This window comes from Callithrix jacchus, chromosome 20, assembly GCF_049354715.1.
Source record: "Callithrix jacchus isolate 240 chromosome 20, calJac240_pri, whole genome shotgun sequence".
In the NCBI taxonomy this organism is placed as follows: Eukaryota; Metazoa; Chordata; class Mammalia; order Primates; family Cebidae; genus Callithrix; species Callithrix jacchus.
In genome coordinates this window covers 37,181,603-37,197,711 of record NC_133521.1, presented here as the reverse complement: position 1 = coordinate 37,197,711, position 16,109 = coordinate 37,181,603, and the positions used below count along the sequence as shown (strand labels likewise).

The 16,109-nt window shown below is 43.8% G+C and overlaps 1 protein-coding gene across 16 annotated transcripts in view; it reads left to right on the top strand.

The window, feature by feature from the left end:
• Positions 1–16,109, top strand: part of LOC128930282 (uncharacterized) — a 968,777-nt gene that overhangs the window by 924,807 nt on the left and 27,861 nt on the right. The window lies entirely within an intron of this gene.

Genomic DNA, 16,109 nt, shown 5'->3' with positions numbered 1-16,109 from the left:
TGTGAAGGCACTGCTTGGAATTTCATAGAGGAGGAACTCAGTTGAAGGCACTAATCTTAAGTAGTAAGGTCACACAGGGAGTCTTCCTTTGCTTTGGCAAATCTACTTGAAGAAGCCTCGTCCCATGTGTCTGAATGTAGGTGACAGACTGAGATCAGAATGAGCCCCTGGAGTCTGAAAAATACACCTAAGTTTACAAAATTCTCAGGAAATAGACAAGAGTGAAACTCAGGCCAACTGGGCTATAATAGATTCTTTCCCTTCCTTCCCCCAAACAATGATCTTTATTTATTTATTTATTTATTTATTTATTTATTTATTTATTTATTTATTTTGGGGTGGGGAGGAAGGCAGGAAGGGAGGGAAGAAGGACAGTAGGGAGGAAGGAAGGGATGAAGGAAGGAAGGAAGGAAGGGAGGACGCAGGGAGGGAGGGAAGAAGGACGGTAGGGAGGAAGGAAGGGATGAAGGAAGGAAGGAAGGAAGGAGGGAAGGAAGGAAGGAAGGGAGGAAGCGGGGAGGGAGGGAGGGAGGGAAGGGAAGGAAGGAAATCAAGCAATGAGAGAGACATTGCCGACCTGGATCTAGAGGTTTACAAGTTGATTTCTTTTTTTTTGAGAGAAGAAAAGAAAAAACAAATAAGTAAAGGAGAGGAAGAAAGAGGAAGAGAAAGAGGGAGAGTAAATGGAAATATTGCTTTATTTGAAAAAAATTGAGTATTAATAATGGCCAATCAATGTTTCATTTAAGCTTATGGGTAGGTGTGATGTGGTATTGACAAGAATGTATATTTTGTGTATTTGAAGTGGAGAGCTCTATGAATATTGATTAAGTTTACTTGTTCCGGATCTGAATTCCAGTCCTTGATATCCTTATTAATTTTCTGTCTCATTGAATCTAAGTCTCATATCTGGGTGTTAGGATCATTAGCTCTTGTTGTTGCATTGATCCTTTTACCACTATATCTTTGTTGCTTTAAAATCTATTTTCTCCAATACGAGAATTGCAACTCCTGCTTTTTATTTATTATTTATTTTTGCTCTCCATTTGGTTGGTAAATCTTTCTCCATCCCTTTGTTTTGAGTCTTTGTGTATCCTTGCATGTGAAACAGGTCTGGATGTAAAATGCCATTGGGTTTTGGCTGTGTCTTTTGATTGGGGGATTTAGTCGATTTAAATTTAGGGTTACTGCCATTTGATGTTGACTGGCTGTTTTATCCATTCGTTGGTGTAAATTCTTCTTTATGTTGGTGCTCTTTACTTTTTGGTGTATTTTTAGAAAGGCTAATACTGGTTGTTTCTTTCTGTGTGTAATGCTTCTTTCAGAAGCTCTTGTAAAGCAGGCCTGGTGGTAATAAAATCTCTGAGTTCTTGCTTGTTCATAAAAGATTTTATTTTTCCTTCAGTTGTGAAGCTTAGTTTGGCTGGATATGAAATTCTGGGCTGAAGGTTCTGTTCTTTGAGAATGTTGAATATTGGCCCCCACTCTCTTCTGGCTTGTAGAGTTTCTGCTGAGAGATTTGCTGTAAGTCTGATAGGCTTGCCTTTGTGGGTAACATGACCTTTCTCTCTGGCTGCCCTTAGTATTTTCTCCTTCGTTTCAACCCTGGTGAATCTAACGATTATGTGCCTTGGGGTTGCTCTTCTTGAGGAATATCTTTGTGGTGTTCTCTGTATTACCTCGGGTTGAATTTTGACCTGCTTTGCTAGTTTAGGAAAATTTTCCTGAATAATATCCTGAAGAGTATTTTCCAGCTTGGATTCATTCTCTCCGTCGCATTCAGGTACACCTATCAAACGTAAATTTGGTCTTTTCACATAGTCCCACATTTCTTGGAGACTTTGCTCATTCCTTTTTATCCTTTTTTCTCTAATCTTTTCTTCACGTTTTATTTCATTAAGTTGGACTTTGACCTCTGATATCCCTTCTTCTGCTTGAACAATTCGAGTGTTTAAACCTGTGCATACTTCTCGGAGTTCCTGTATTGTATTCTTCAGTTCCATTAATTCACTCATACTCCGCTCTAAGTTGTCTATTCTCAATAGGATTTCATCAAACCTTTTTTCAAAGTTCCTAGTTTCTTTACGTTGGGCTACAACATGGTCTTTTAACTCACCGAAGTTTCTTATTATCTATTCCTTGAAGAGTGATTCTGTCATTGGGATGTGCTCGTTCTCCATCAAGCCTTGTTCCATTGTTGATGTGGAACTGTGATCATCTTTAGAGGGAGAGGCGTTCTGATTTTGAGTATTCTCAGCTTTTTTATGCTGGTTTCTTCCCGTCATTGTAAATTTATCCTCCTGCCGTCTTTGAAATTACCAACTTTCAGATTAGGTCTCTTGAGTGGGCGTCCAGGTTGTTAGTCCCAGGGCCAGAGCAGCGGCGTTAAAACTGATGGTGCTTTTCTGCCCAGGATTCTCCTGTCGGGCTTCCTTCTTGTGTCTATAGTAGGCGACTCTGCCTTCCCCGGGCTCCAAACCTCGGTCAGAAGGGGAACCGGTCCTGTTTACTCTGTGCGGAGCGCTCCCGCACCTAGGTGCCCTCACAGCCGCTGCCGGGCTCTGGTGTCCTGCTGGGGACCCGGGCTGGTCCTCCGAACCTGTTTACTTTGCTCCGAGAGCTGCCGCGCCAAGGTGCCGGCGGAACCGCTGCACCGGCCACGAGAGTTGCGCTGGCCACCCGTGTGTTTCCTCCACTGGGGGATCTCCTGCTCCGTGAGCGACCAGAATTTGTCTGAAAGTGTGGCGTCCTCTAGTTCTCCGCGCCTTCCCTGAGAGCTGCAATCCCGGGATGTTAGCGATCGGCCATCTTGGATCGTTCTCCAACAATGATCTTTAAACAAAGACAGTGACTGATTTTGCACCAAGCAGCTATAGAGTCAAAGATGTGAAAAGTCTGACAAGACTCAGAGTCTGATCCCTGAACATCCAGAACACAAACAAATTATGCATTTCATCCGAATACCCGCAGCCCTTGCTCACAGGCATTCTCTGTACCAGTTACTCACTCCTTTCTGCTATAACCACTAATTTCCTCCCATCATTGAGTTCAGGTTCCTCAAAGTTACCTACTTTCTCTGCTCACAAATATCTCAGTGGTTCTCTAATTCATCTAACAATCTAGACAGGGTCATGCGCTGATTCTTGAAATCTTAATGTGTTCAACAAATTTAAAGAAAAACAGAGGATTCCAAAAATTGACCAAGCCAAAGGATCTTCAGAGACAAGGTATCTTTTGTTATGTAAAACTAAGATACTTCAAGTAAGGTTTCATTAGAAACAGCAGTGACTAAGAAATATTGGCAAAACCCTGTCTCTACTAAAAGTACAAAATTTAGCTGGGTGTAGCGGCGTGCGCCTATAATCCCAGCTACTTGGGTAGACTGAAGCAGGAGAATCACTTGAACCCAAGAGTGGAGGTTGCTGTGAGCGTAGGTCATGCCACTGCACTCCAGCCTGGGCAACAAGAGCAAAACTCTGCCAAAAAAAAAAAAAAGGAAAAGAAATATTAGTTACAATCTGTCTGGCGGAATTTCCCTTCAAGACTCCACTTCACTTGCTGAATTTGTGGGCTCCCATTCATCCCTCTGGAGCCCCCAAAACTTTACTGGCTCTTCCTCTCAAAGCTCTCCATTCACTGATTGGTTCAGCATTTCACCTCCTCTCTGCACAGACCTGAGGCGGTGGGACAACAACATAGCTTAATGGAGTTAGACCATCATGGACTCAAATCTCAGCTCTATCATGCTTTAACCGTGTCTCTAGAAAATTCTTAAACTTGTCTGCTTCTCAGTTTCTTCATCCATAAAGAAAATACAAATCTTGTCTTGGGTTGTTTTTTAAAAAGATACAAACTAATATATGTAAATTACGTGGGGCACAATGTTATGTTACTCAGTAAACAGTAACATTGTAATGATTACGGCATTCTACTCTGGTTGCTTGTTTATAAGTCTGTGTTCCCCATTAGACTCTGAGCTCCTCTAGGGGAGGGAGTGTGTCTTACTAAATTTTATGTTTCAATCCAGAGTGTTGAGAAATACATGTTTATTGAAATAATAACATGAATAAATAAATGAATGCATATAGATGAAGACACAGTCCGCAGTTAATCTCTAGGGAACTGTGGTCCTACGATGATAATATTATGCCAAACCCTTTCATTTTCAATTGAATATTGAGCACCATATTAGACTGAATTGCATGGAATGTTTCTGAAGAAGCATTGTCCATGGTCCGTGTGGGCGATTTCCCATGATTCAACCTCATTAAGAGCTACAAGTCTTGAGTTAATTTTCACTGTATTTCAGATATCACCACATGATTAATTATATTAACTATCTGACTGGTCCACCTCCTTCCAACCACACTGAGCAAGCAGAGACTGAAAATCAAAATAACAGTGTTTGTAAATGGAAAATGCTTGCTTGTAAATCAAGCTGTAAGTATGGCAGGCCCTGAAACCTCACAGTTGGCTTTCTGAAATTCAGCCCCTTCCCCACACCGTTTCAGAACTAGAGAACCTGCCTGTGTATTTTCAACTTGAGAGCAGACGCACGCTCATCCCACACTACAGTCCATCAAGCAGCATCATTCCAGGTGTGTTTAATCCTGAGCATTCAATTCAGGCAGTGGGCATGAAAACCATCTCTCAGCCCAGTTGACTCAGAGGCAGCCTGGCTGGGCCAACTCCCTTATAAAAAGTAGTGTCTTATTTGGATTCAAAAACTCCTTCAGTACATGATGTTAATCTTGTCCTAACCATATTTTGTAAATACAAAAGCTGGTTCAATGGTCCCACTGAGACCGCATTTCCCAATAATGAGGAAAATGGCATTTACAGGAAGCTCTGAAACTTTCCTTCAGTAGCCTGCCTTTTTGCTAAGTCCTGTATGAAACCTCCATGTGGGCATGACTAATGGATCCACCTAATTAAATTTTTACAGCATTCCAAGGCTGGAGTGTCAAATGTTTGCTTCCAGCTTGAATCCTTGTAACACTGTCAAATAAGTTTCCCATCCCATCCCCCTCCCACACACACCTTTTTTTAGGGGCTGTCGGCTACATTCCAATGTCATGTGAAATCAGAATTTGGTTGATAAGGATGAAGACATGGATTGCCACATAGTTTTGTTAAGCCAGCCTACCTTCACCTATTTAGAGAAGTGAAAAGAAGAAAAGAAACAAACAAAAAACACAAAGCGACAACCACAAAACCCCTCTCCAGCCAGGGTGGATTCTGCACGAGAAGTTGAAAAGGTCATCTTTCATGGCTAAGAAAATCATCACTCTTGTTTACCAACCCTTGCTGCAAAAGACCATAGTCTGCATTCGGCAAGATGGAATTTTAACTCTAAAAGCATTCTTGAATTCAGTGGATTCTATGATCTTCAGATAAAAAGGAATTTGCCGAGTGTCATCTGTAATACATGTTTTGTTGTTATTTCATGGGTTTCAGAGAAGAGACATCCAATTAAACCATTTGCTATCTCTTTACTGAAAGGGAAGGGTTTATCACAAAATGGGTAGGTAATTTGGGAATGTGTCTTGAGCTGCTCAGCAAAGAGGGAATAGAATCCAATTTTCACATCAAATGACTCTCAGACTCAGCCAGGTCACTGCTGGTTCCAGGCCACATGCTTCCCCACTGACTATCATGGAGCATGTTGGAAGCGTCTTCTTGAAAATAGAGGCTCGGAATGGACACGTGTCAGTCAGTCCCTGAACACTCTCTAAGCCAGAGATTCTCCAAGTGCCGTCCACATCATCTGCATCTGAACCACATAGGGAGCTTGTTGAAATGTAGTTCCAAATCATGTCAGTCTGGTTCTCCAAGTGGAGACAGAGACTCCGCATGCTTGTCAAGGTGCTCACAGGCAAGCTCCAGAATTTGGAGGTCCAATGCTCTGGGGTTGCTGGAAAGGTCACAGCCAAATTCCACATCCACAACGGGGCTGAAGTTGCAAGTGACAAGCAAGCCATGGAGTAACTGAGGCTAGATGGAGACCCTTTCCAGGGAACCAGGTCACAGGCACAAGGAAATTGTTGTTTACATCCAGGCTTAAGGTCTCTGTGGACACACAGAGGCTCACCCCACCCTCAGAAGACCCCAGAGACAGTTCTTCTAATCCAAAGCCTGCAGGATTCAGTTGCAGCGGGGAACCTGCTTCTGATATCCTTTACTCTCTCTTCCCCTAGCAGTCCCATCCCATATACACATACTCACAAATATACTTGGACAAACACTCAAATGAGTCCACATGCACAAACCTGTACCTACCTGCTTGACAACATACATGTTTGCAAACATACCTGTTGCCCACAGGGCAACACATGCCCTGTCTAACACAGAGATACTATACCTTGGCTCTTGCTGAGACAAACTGCCATTCCATCAAAAACATTTTCTCCTTAATTCATCTTAGGAAAAATCACCAACCATTAGCAATTTAGCAAATCATATCCCTCCAAGACCCCCATCCTAGTGTGAAAATCTGCTAACTATACAACCAGTGAGTGACTAGAGTCAGGGTAAGATGAAATTGTCAGACATTTATGACACAACCAGCAGAAGGAGGCCATTTCTCCTGGCCCTGATCCTGGGATGAGTCCAGCACCATATTGGACAAAGTGATAGTATGTAATACTGTCAACTCAGCAGGCTTTGAAATTGGGTAGCTCTACAATAAATGTCTTCAACTAGTATTGACTGGGTGACCTCACTGAACCTGAAGGTCCTTTTCTATAAGCTAACATTTTATGAAGAAGTAAGACCATGTAGGAAAGCACATAGCCTGAGGTGCTAGAGCCATCAGTAATGGGAAGTGATTGATACATGATTGGCCTGACGGAATGCCTGCATGCCACAGATTTTAGATTCAGCAAATTCTCAGTTTGAACCTGGATTCTTCCACCTATTGGCTGAAAAATTTTGTGCAAGTTTTTTAGTCTCTAAATGTCAGGCCCCACATCAGAATGAAAATAACACCACTACTTAACTCATAGAACTGTTGGGCGTATAGTCTGTAAGAATGTATTTGAGGCATGGTGAATGCTGAGAGATGGCTGGCTTCTTCTCCTGCTCCAGCTTTTTCTCTAAAAAGGAGAGTATCTTATGGAAAGAAAAGGGAGTTACTTTCCCCCTAGGGGAAAACAGTAGGCCAGGAGAATGGACAAGGGCAATGAATTTGTAACTGTTAGAGAAAGGTTCCTTCCCAATAACACAGGTCACCAAATGATCCTTCAGAGAAAGCCAATCTCTGTTTCTTTTGTTGCCTACGCTGCAGGAAACCTCCCCTTGCCTGTTGCCCATCTTGGATCATATAAGCTCCCCCAAAAAGGGAAGGAATTTTTCTCCTTGAGTGGGGGCACTTCTTTCTGAAAGCTTTCTTGGGGAGGAAACCAACAGCCTTTTGAATTTGGTAAAATGGCTTCCGTTGCACATGTTGAAGAAGGCAGATGAATTTTCAGACCTCATAAGGTTTATTACTTCTTTCCGCTGAGCTCTGTATCCTTGGGCAAGTGGCTAACCCTCTCTGAATCCCCGTTTCTTCATTTTATAAAACTGGGAGCTCTGTGGAGGTCTCTGAGTCCCTTTGGCCTTATTGCTGGGCACACAGCCAGCATTGTCTCGCTCTCTGCCCCCAGGTTTAACTCTGGCCTTGTCTTGGGTGGAAGACTTGTTAGCTGATTGGACACCAACCCTAGCCAGTTCCTCCAAGAGTTAAACAGAATGACCACAGGACCCAGCCATTCCTCCTCTAGATATATATCCAAAAGAACTGAAAACAGGTCTCCAAACAAATACTTGTACAAATCAGTCCAAATGATCATCAACTATGAGAGGTTAAATAAAATGTGGTCTACCCATACAGTGGAATATTATTCAAATATGAAAAGGAACAAAACACTGACATGTGCTACCACATGAAGACGAACCTCGAAAACGTTAAGCAAAGTCAAAGACGCCAGACACAAAAGGTGCCCTATGGCCGGGCCGCGGTGGCTCACACCTATAATCTCAGCATTTTGAGAGGCCAAGGTGGGTGGATCACCGGAGGTTAGGAGTTCGAGACCAGCCTGGCCAACATGGTGAAACCGTGTCTCTACTAAAAAGACAAAAATTAGCCAGGCGTGGTGGCAGGTGCCTGTATTCCCAGCTATTCTGGAGGTTGAGGCTTGAACCTGGGAGAAGGAGGTTGCAGTGAGCCAAGAGTGTGCCATTGCACTTCAGCCTGGATGACAAGAGCAAAACTCCATCACAAAAAAAAAAAAAAAAAATTCTCTGTATGATTCCATTTCTAAGAAACATTCAGAACAGGTAAATCCACAAAGACAGAAAGCAGATGAATGGTTGCCAGAGGAGAAGGAGGAATGAGGAGCGACCGCTTAATGTACAAAGTGTATGAAGTTTCTTATGGGATGATGAAAATATTTTGGAAAACCAGAGGTGATGGTGGCCCAACATCGTGACTGTTCAAAATGTCACTGAATAGTGCGCTTTAAAATGGGAACGTTTCTGTTATGTTAATTTTACTTCAATTTAAAAAGAAATCCCAAGTCAACGTGTAGAAGATTTTGATGCCCAAATGAAGAAAACTGCCGTCAGTGACTGTCAAAGCACTGATTAAAAATGTGCACCTTGAGGGCAGGGCAGTCCCCTAAATCCCTTTAATTAAGATGAAGAAGACAACAGCAGTGGGGAAAATAGCAGTTCAGCAGATAAACAGCAACCCAACAACACGAGCCGACGGCTTCCCAGGAATGGTCAGCTCTGCCGATTTTTCTAGAGTGAAGTGAACATGTTAAGTGTGCAGACACACTGTGGATTCCTTTGTCCCCCCTCTCCCCGACCCTCTCCGCCAGCTATCTTGGCTTGGCACGCATCCTATTTTCCGAGCGGCAGCTGTGCACAGTTGAATAGTAAATCAAACACCCTAAAAAACTGTTGTTTTAAAACAATGTCTCAGATTTCCCAGATATTTCATTTCTGTTTTTCTTCCCAACACCCCTTGCCTCAGACAGCACTGATAGTAAACACATTCAGGTACCGAGTATGCTGCTGTCCTGTTCAGAGGGAGTTCGTGAGTGAGGTAAGATGGTTTCAGAGGGCAGAATTTACAGGCAGAGTAAATTTCAGGCTGATGCTTTATGTTGTTAGAAAATGTATGTATCGGAGTCTTGCTCTGTCGCCAGACTAGAGTACAATGGCGTGATCTTGGCTCACTGCAACTGCTCTGCCTCCTGGGTTCAAGCAATTCTCCTGCCTCAGCTTCCCGAGTAGCTGGGACTACAGGTGCGTGCCACCGTGCCTGGCTAATTTTTTGTATTTTTCTTAGTAGAGAAGGGGTTTCACAGTGTTAGCCAGGATGGTCCCAATCTCCTGACCTCATGACCTGCCCGCCTCTGCCTCCCGAGTGCTGGGACTACAGGCATGAGCCACTGTGCCCGGTCTGGAAAATACGTTTTTAACAAATGCTCTAATACAGGAAAGGTGAGGTTTTCTGAGAATACCAATCACTGAGGTAAGCCCCGAGTTTCCAAGGATACTGACTTTTCATACCTCTGGTTCTGCCAGCAACTGGGCAAAAGCCTTTGCCCGCAGCTCACAGAAGAGGTTGGGTGGGATCCAAACTCACTGTCCAGAGTGGGGAGTTTTCCTATGGAAAGAGACAAATCATTGTGTTGAAGGTTTTTCTCAAAGGAATAGTTTCTGATCTCCTGGCAAATCTCAAACGCGTGCCCACATAAACACACACTAACAAGCCGCGGTGTTATGGGTGTCCCAGCTCAGCCTCTGGTTCTTAAGTCAGACTTTCTCAATCTTGGCAATACTGACATTTGAGCTTGATCATTCTTTGTTGGGGGTGATGGGGGTTGTTGTGGAAGCTCAGAAAGGTTAGATGACTCAACAAGGTTACAAGGCTATCAAGTCACAGAGCTGATCATATATTCACTCAGCAAACATTTCATGCCACTCCCTGTGTATTGAGCATTGATCTAGGCACTACTGGCCAGCAAATATTTATGGAACAGCTACAGGGTGTCACTACTGTGGATACAGGAGACAAAGTGTAGCTTCTCGCTGTGGAGGGAACAGAAAGTAAATGTGCAAACCAGGGTTTCTTGGCCTCAACACTGTTAATGTTTGGAATCTGATCATTCATAGATTAAGAGGGCTGGCATGGGCATGGTAGGATGTGCATGGGCAGGAAGGGTGCTTGGCAGCATGCACGGCTTCCACTGAATTCTAGTAGCATCTCCCAGTGTAGATAACCAAAAGTGCCCCTGGGCATGGTGGCCTGGGCCTGTGATGTCAGCTACTTATGAGGTTGAGGCAGGAGAACTGGTTGAACCTGGGAAGCCAAGGCTGCCGTGAGTCGTGATTATGCCGCTGAACTACAGGCGGGGTGATAGATAGAGTGAGACCCTGTCTCAAAACATTTAAAAATTTTAAAACAAAAATCCAAAGTGCTCCTGGACATTGTCAGCTGTGTTCCTTGGAGGGGCAAAATCACCCCTGATTGGGAACCATGGAAGTAAAGAGAACTTAAGAAAACAAACTTTAAATGGAATGGAGTTGTCTAGAAAGAGTAGGCTTTCTGTACAGAGATTTTATTCCAGAGATGAACATTCCAGAGAAGGAATATTCCGAGGGGGGAGTTGCCTCTGGAAAGTGATCAAATCACCCCAGCTGAGAAGAAAACAGTATTTTAATCCGTAATTGGACTAGCCAATTTATCTGAAATTTCCTGATTTAATCACTCATGTATTGATCGTGTCCTCACAAGATGATAAAGTCCCATGCAACCAGGGACTTTGTGGGCCTGGGTCGCTGCTGTGTTCCCAGAACCTGCAACAGTGTCAGACACGGAGTGCTGGACTTTGAATGACAGAATGGGTAACTCCTGCTAACACCCTTCCTAGGAGACCACCATGAACTTCACTCCTCTTTCCTTTACTTTCTCTTCTTTCTCCACCTTTGTCTTTCTGGCCTTTCTTCTCTTTTTATCCACACTGAAACATATGCACACATTCTCAAGCACAGAAACAAATATGTCAGTGCTCATGTTCTTACAAACAGACACACACATACCCACCAACACGCTCGCAGGGGATTCAAAGTCAAGACTAAGCGCATGCTCTTGACTCCATGTTCCGAGAAACGGAACCTATGCAAACCCAACAGGAGATCACCAGGACACAGATTGTTCCAGAAATACCAACAGGCCGGCCAGGGTCTTGGCGTTTGTTATGATTGGTCATAACTCGAGGGCTTGACGCCCTCCCTGCAAGGTCACCAGAAATTCCGTGTCCGAACTAAGAAATCATGTCATGCTTTGCATTCAGAGAAATGCACATTTGCTGGGAAAAATAACATTCAAAGTTCACCCCCTCTACCTTCAAAAAGGAGCAACCACTCTGTGGCTATGGAGCCCACAGAAAGTGGTTCCCATCTCTTGGCAAGATTATTAAAGGCTCGCTGAGCAGAGACGCCGTTTAGAAAACATAATCATTTATTTACACAGATAAATTTGATACTTGCTGCATAAACTTGACGGCTCTTTCTTAAACACTTTATATGCTATACTACACCCAAAGGACTGTAACTGTGCCTTTAGATTGAGGAGAATGATTGGGAAATAACAAACCAGACAAATAAATAAATTATATGTATTTATTTTTGTAACATGCTTTTCTAGACATGCCATAAAGCCTCTCTACAATAACATTTGGTAGCCTGAAATGAAAATCAACCTCTTATTCTGAAGGAATTGAACTCTTATTCATTTACCTCCCCGGTGGAAGCAAACATCTGTCCATCTGCCATTCTTGGTGAGCAAAGTTCAGACCCAGCAGCCACCATGCTGAATCAAGGTGTCCATCCCTTTTTCCAAACTGCACACAGAAGAACTGTTAAAATTAGGAGGTGAAGTTGTGGAATTGCATGAATTCAGACCCCAAACCATATTTGGGTTTGAGAAGATACCAGAACATCCATGGAAACTGCAGCCTTCCCATGCAGAGGACCAAGTCTAGGATGGAAGAAGAGTTTGGCCTTCTCTCCAGTGCCAGCTCACCTCCTGTGATGAGAAATATTTCCAGTCAGGCCGTCTGAGTTCAGCTGTCCCAGGGAAGTCAGATTTGTATAGTCTCCAAGGAACCCTTTTATTTTCAGTTTCTTTTGCCCTTCGTATTCAGTATTTAGCATGGGTTGTGTTGTTCTAAACACTTTACATGACTCTAATCTTGCCCCAAATTTTAGGAGGTACTATTCTGTGATCGATGTTTTACAGATAAATAAGAGCTAGGGAGTTTAGGCCCTACGTGATGATGATGGAATTTGAACACAGGTAATCCTTTATCATAGCCAGCACTCTTTCAGCTACAGCTGTGTCTCTTAAATGCACTTCATTTGCCACATAGGGCACTCCCAGTCTCTCAGTGACCTGTCATTGCCACTATAATAGCCAGGAAAAAGAATTCAATGTCTAGCCCCAGTCTGTTGGAAACAGAGGCCTAAATCATTGTGCCTAAGCAGCCAGGCACAGTGAGACAGTAAAATTCCACGATTGATTAGCGATGTCTGCTATGGGTGCAGAAATTGCAATTAATGGCATGTATGCTACCTGTTTGCTGATGACTGCCCAGTTTCCACTGCTAACCAGAACTTTATCTTCTGTTCTCCAGAGGAAGATTTTCAACTACCTACTAGATGACATCACCAGAATGTCCTCTGGGCATCTCAGACTCCTCAAAGCTAGCCTCTTCTCTCATGATTCCTAACCAGGTTTGACAAATAACTATCCACACAAGTTCCTAAGCTACAAACCTGAGAACCGAGCTTAGCTCTTCCCTCTTCTTTATCCGATATGCCCGTCGATCACACATCTTCTCCATTCTACTTGTCGAAAATTTTGAGAATCTGCTGTCTGTATCACATTCCTACTCCTTGGGTCTATGCTAGGCCCTCATCTCTAATATTACAGCAACCAACTAATGAGTAGTGCCCCTGCTTCCCAGCTTGCTCATCCACTGCTGAGAATTCCTTCTGAAATGCTGAACTGGCTATATATTTCCCCTGCCCAAATACCTTTATGACTTCTTTATATTCCAAACTCTTCAGCTGATATGTAAAGCCCTTCACAAGGGAAGCCTAATTTTAACCATGTAGATATTCCTCATGCCCTCCATTACCCACCCCATCATAAAGCACATTACCCACCTGTGCTTCAAGAGCAGAAGCCAGCTTACTCTATCATGCCATCATCATTCAAGTCTGTGTGTCTTTGCACAAACTGTTTCCTCCCTCAGAATGCCTCTCACAATGTAGTGATGCTTTCTAGAGATATCCGTGTCCCTGGCAGGTGTGATCCAACAGGGGCAGATTTTATCCTAGGCTCCAAGAAGTACTGTCTGAAGAACCAAGCATAGCTATACAATGCCCATCTACAGAGGAGCAGGTCCTCATCCAGGCCTGTCCTTTCCTGAATCCCCTTGCAAAGCAGCAGCTGTTAGAATGAGATTCACAGGCTACACGTTAGTAAACAGAAGGTACCCCTGGGGTGGGGTTTCCATGGAAGTTGGATGATGAGAACCATTTCTCTTGGCCACCTTTGACAATGTCAGTTCCACTCCAGGCACCTCAGCTGGTGGATTTCTGCACCAGTTTGTAGCTGCCATTGCATTTGGGCCACACTTTTTCAGGACATGCAGCTCATTGCCAGCCTCATAGCCAGAGTCATGGCGTTTGGCTCTGATTCATGACCATGAACTCCTCAAAGGCAGGGACAAGTCTGAGAAAACTTTATCCTCCCATCATAACTGATACAAGGCAGACATTCAAGAAATGGTTGTTAATGGATTAAATGGATCGAACCAGAGAAGAGATGAGTCAGTCTCAGCACCATCCCTTATTAGATGGGTAGTCTTGGTCTAATATTTTAACCTCTCTATGCCTCAACCACAAAAATGGGGTAATAGTAAATGCAATATATTCTTGCATTCTTCAGACACTGTTATCAATAGGTGGAGGATAAATGGATGGATGGATGGATGGACAGATGGGTGAATGAATGTTTGAATAAGCAGATAAATATTTATGTTAAATAAGTTATTTGATGGGTTTATATTATCACATAATTAAGAAAAATGTTCCTCTGTCACTGCCAAAAGCCACCATCCATTCACACACTAAATAAAGTGACCCAAACTCAGGAAACAACCAAATAACAGTAACATTTGCATCCCCAGGGGTATAATGAAGCCTTCCTCTGAGCACCCTTTTTAACAAACACACTTTCCCAAGAAGAAGAGGGAAAGGACAGCAGGAAAGGGAAAAGGAACAGAGGGAAGAGGGTTGGAGGAGGCAGCGGAAGAGGGGAGGAGGGGGCAGAAGAGAAGGAAAGAGGAGAGAAAAGTACACATGCACAGAGAAATGCCTTAAAGCCCAGCCCTCCCATTTGGTGCTTGAGAATGCTGTCACTTCAGTCTGACCATCTCCCCTCACCCCCAGCCTCCTTGGGAGCAGTCTACAGGCTGGAGGTTTTGCCTTGCAGAAGTTAGTGAAGACAAGATCTGGAGCTCCCAGCTACTCTGCTCTTATTTAATCTGTCATCTCAGTAGCACTCATAGGCAAGGGCAGCCCGATGTAGTGATGCCCAGGAGAAGGATGCTTCTCTTTACCTGTTAGAGGTCATGCTTCACCCACCTCAGATCACTCACCTGTGGCTAAAAGGCCTGGCCCACCTGAAAACCTAGACCCTCCTGTTGAAGCGCTACATGGACCCCCAAAACTGCAGCCCCTCCCCAGCTCCGCTACATCAGCTGAGTAATCTCCCCGCGCATTCTGACACACAGCTGCAAGAGATGAAGACTGTACTGTTGATAGATGAAACTCTGGATAAGATTACATGGTTTTGAATATCTTGATGACATATTTGTCTAAAAAGTCTTTTAGAGGACAGCCTAATATAAATGCACGGAAATGTTTCTAATGACGAGCATTTGTCTACAGACTTCGTAGGAGAAATTAGCATTCATGTGTCTCAGGATGTCATTTGCATTTGTATGTGGGGACCAACTTTTGAATAATCATTTCTTCCAGCCCAGAAGAGTTAACTGTTTACTCCGAATGCAGGCTGGTTTCCTTCTGAGGCAATCTGGTTGGATCTGTGGTATCCACAAATGGGTAATGATGTTTTGGCCACATAGCCCACTGCTCCAGGACTACTAGAATCCTCTAACTCATCCTTAGATATGACCTGCCTCAGCAAATATTTACTCGGCTCTCTTCTGGCATCATCCACCTGCCTGGTGTTATCAGCTCCCCTGGCTCAGCCAACCTAAGGTCTTTCTACAAAGTCCAGACCCACTAGGTTGAAGTCTGAGATCTATGTGGTTAAAAGTGTACTCGGAATTCTCCTGATAATAACAAAGATGCCATTAAAACCCCATTGAAAGCAGCTAGTATATGGGAGTAGCCTATACCCTATTTCCTGTGTGGTTTCTTAGAGCTCCACTGGCAGAAGTCCAGGGCAATTTTCCTGGTCCAATTTTGCATCACATAGAAGAAGAAGGAAAGCTCCAGACCAACATGGGGCAGAGCTAAGTTCTAATAAGGCTCTTGGGTGCTCTGCGATGTCCTAGAAATGAATTAACCTCTCTAGGTGTCAGTTTTTCAGGTATAACGTGAGGAGGTAATTCCACCCAACACCTAGAGTTTTGAAGATGAAGGGTGATTGTGCATGTGGAATGCCAGGATTTGGCATGTAACAGATGTGCCATAAATGTTATTTCCCTGCCCGACTCCTCCTCATTTCCTGGTGTGCCATCAGCAACGTGCCTGAAAGCAAGTTTCCAAATAGCAAAAAAACAATGTGCTGGTTTCAGGGTAAGAGTCGTTTGGGAGAGTTTTCGGAGGGCATTTTTATTGTTGGGTAGCTAGACAGCCCTGGGATTCCTTCACTGTGTGAGTTCTGGATCTCCGGTGAAACTCTCCTATGCATCTTCACTCTCCAAGGTCTTGCCCCGTGTCAGAAGTAACCCCCAGACTCTTCTGCCTAAGTGCCGAAGAGGGACTTCTCTCTGGAGGGAGAAGGCTGAGGTTCA